This window comes from Oncorhynchus kisutch, linkage group LG29, assembly GCF_002021735.2.
Source record: "Oncorhynchus kisutch isolate 150728-3 linkage group LG29, Okis_V2, whole genome shotgun sequence".
Lineage (NCBI taxonomy): Eukaryota > Metazoa > Chordata > Actinopteri > Salmoniformes > Salmonidae > Oncorhynchus > Oncorhynchus kisutch.
In genome coordinates, this window is record NC_034202.2 from 45,476,597 (window position 1) to 45,479,787 (window position 3,191).

The following is a 3,191-nucleotide window of genomic DNA, read 5'->3' on the forward strand; positions in this document are numbered from 1 at the left end:
AGGCAGATGGCAGCGGGAGGAGGCAGATGGCAGCAGGAGGAGGAGGAGGCAGGTGGCAGCAGGAGGAGGCAGATGGCAGCGGGAGGAGGCAGGTGGCAGCGGGAGGAGGCAGGTGGCAGCAGGAGGAACCAGGTGGCAGCGGGAGGAGGCAGGTGGCAGCGGGAGGAGGCAGATGGCAGCGGGAGGAGGCAGATGGCAGCAGGAGGAGGAGGAGGCAGGTGGCAGCAGGAGGAGGCAGATGGCAGCGGGAGGAGGCAGGTGCAGCAGGAGGAGGCAGGTGGCAGCGGGAGGAGGCACGTGGCAGCAGGAGGAGGCAGATGGCAGCGGGAGGAGGCAGATGGCAGCAGGAGGAGGAGGAGGCAGGTGGCAGCAGGAGGAGGCAGATGGCAGCGGGAGGAGGCAGGTGGCAGCGGGAGGAGGCAGGTGGCAGCGGGAGGAGGCAGGTGGCAGCAGGAGGAACCAGGTGGCAGCAGGAGGAGGCAGGTTGCAGCAGGAGGAACCAGGTTGCAGCAGGAGGAGGCAGGTGGCAGCAGGAGGAACCAGGTGGCAGCAGGAGGAGGCAGGTGGCAGCAGGAGGAGGCAGATGGCAGCGGGAGGAGGCAGGTGGCAGCGGGAGGAGGCAGGTGGCAGCAGGAGGAGGCAGGTGGCAGCGGGAGGAGGCAGATGGCAGCGGGAGGAGGCAGGTGGCAGCAGGAGGAGGCAGGTGGCAGCAGGAGGAGGCAGATGGCAGCGGGAGGAGGAGGAGGCAGGTGGCAGCGGGAGGAGGCAGGTGGCAGCGGGAGGAGGCAGGTGGCAGCGGGAGGAGGCAGGTGGCAGCGGGAGGAGGCAGGTGGCAGCGGGAGGAGGCAGGTGGCAGCAGGAGGAGGCAGGTGGCAGTGGGAGGAGGCACGTGGCAGCGGGAGGAGGCAGATGGCAGCGGGAGGAGGCAGGTGGCAGCAGGAGGAGGCAGGTGGCAGCGGGAGGAGGCACGTGGCAGCAGGAGGAGGCAGATGGCAGCGGGAGGAGGCAGATGGCAGCAGGAGGAGGAGGAGGCAGGTGGCAGCAGGAGGAGGCAGATGGCAGCGGGAGGAGGCAGGTGGCAGCGGGAGGAGGCAGGTGGCAGCGGGAGGAGGCAGGTGGCAGCAGGAGGAACCAGGTGGCAGCAGGAGGAGGCAGGTTGCAGCAGGAGGAACCAGGTTGCAGCAGGAGGAGGCAGGTGGCAGCAGGAGGAACCAGGTGGCAGCAGGAGGAGGCAGGTGGCAGCAGGAGGAGGCAGATGGCAGCGGGAGGAGGCAGGTGGCAGCGGGAGGAGGCAGGTGGCAGCAGGAGGAGGCAGGTGGCAGCGGGAGGAGGCAGATGGCAGCGGGAGGAGGCAGGTGGCAGCAGGAGGAGGCAGGTGGCAGCAGGAGGAGGCAGATGGCAGCGGGAGGAGGAGGAGGCAGGTGGCAGCGGGAGGAGGCAGGTGGCAGCGGGAGGAGGCAGGTGGCAGCGGGAGGAGGCAGGTGGCAGCGGGAGGAGGCAGGTGGCAGCGGGAGGAGGCAGGTGGCAGCGGGAGGAGGCAGGTGGCAGCAGGAGGAGGCAGGTGGCAGTGGGAGGAGGCACGTGGCAGCGGGAGGAGGCAGATGGCAGCGGGAGGAGGCAGGTGGCAGCGGGAGGAGGCAGGTGGCAGCAGGAGGAGGCAGGTGGCAGCGGGAGGAGGCAGGTGGCAGCGGGAGGAGGCAGGTGGCAGCGGGAGGAGGCAGGTGGCAGCAGGAGGAACCAGGTGGCAGCAGGAGGAGGCAGGTTGCAGCAGGAGGAACCAGGTTGCAGCAGGAGGAGGCAGGTGGCAGCAGGAGGAACCAGGTGGCAGCAGGAGGAGGCAGGTGGCAGCAGGAGGAGGCAGATGGCAGCGGGAGGAGGCAGGTGGCAGCGGGAGGAGGCAGGTGGCAGCAGGAGGAGGCAGGTGGCAGCGGGAGGAGGCAGATGGCAGCGGGAGGAGGCAGGTGGCAGCAGGAGGAGGCAGGTGGCAGCAGGAGGAGGCAGATGGCAGCGGGAGGAGGAGGAGGCAGGTGGCAGCGGGAGGAGGCAGGTGGCAGCGGGAGGAGGCAGGTGGCAGCGGGAGGAGGCAGGTGGCAGCGGGAGGAGGCAGGGAGGAGGCAGGTGGCAGCGGGAGGAGGCAGGGGCAGCGGGAGGAGGCAGGTGGCAGCAGGAGGAGGCAGGTGGCAGTGGGAGGAGGCACGTGGCAGCGGGAGGAGGCAGATGGCAGCGGGAGGAGGCAGATGGCAGCAGGAGGAGGAGGAGGCAGGTGGCAGCAGGAGGAGGCAGATGGCAGCGGGAGGAGGCAGGTGGCAGCAGGAGGAGGCAGGTGGCAGCGGGAGGAGGCAGGTGGCAGCAGGAGGAACCAGGTGGCAGCAGGAGGAGGCAGGTTGCAGCAGGAGGAACCAGGTGGCAGCGGGAGGAGGCAGGTGGCAGCGGGAGGAACCAGGTGGCTTCGGGAGGAGGCAGGTGGCAGCAGGAGGAGGCAGGTTGCAGCAGGAGGAACCAGGTTGCAGCAGGAGGAGGCAGGTGGCAGCAGGAGGAGGCAGGTGGCAGCAGGAGGAGGCAGGTGGCAGCAGGAGGAACCAGGTGGCAGCGGGAGGAACCAGGTGGCAGCGGGAGGAGGACGAGGCACCAGCTGTCAGAGCATTTTATCTACCTACCTCATCCCATCTATCTACCTACCTCATCCCCATACTGGTATTTATTTATTTATTATGCTCCTTTCCACCCCAGTATCTCTACCTGCACATTCATCTTCTGCCGATCTACCATTTCAGTGTTTAATTGCTATATTGTTATTACTTCGCCACCATGGCCTATTTATTTCCTTAACTTACCTCATTTGCACTCACTGTATATAGACTTTGTTTTCTTTTGTTCTACTGTATTATTGACTATATGTTTTGTTTATTCCATGTGTAACTCTGTGTTGTTGTTTGTGTCGAACTGCTTTGCTTTATCTTGGCCAGGTCGCAGTTGCAAATGAGAACTTGTTCTCAACTAGCCTACCTGGTTAAATAAAGGTGTTCTCAACTGGCCTACCTGGTTAAATAAAGGTGTTCTCAACTGGCCTACCTGGTTAAATAAAGGTGTTCTCAACTGGCCTACCTGGTTAAATAAAGGTGTTCTCAACTGGCCTACCCGGTTAAATAAAGGTGTTCTCAACTGGCCTACCTGGTTAAATAAAGGTGAAA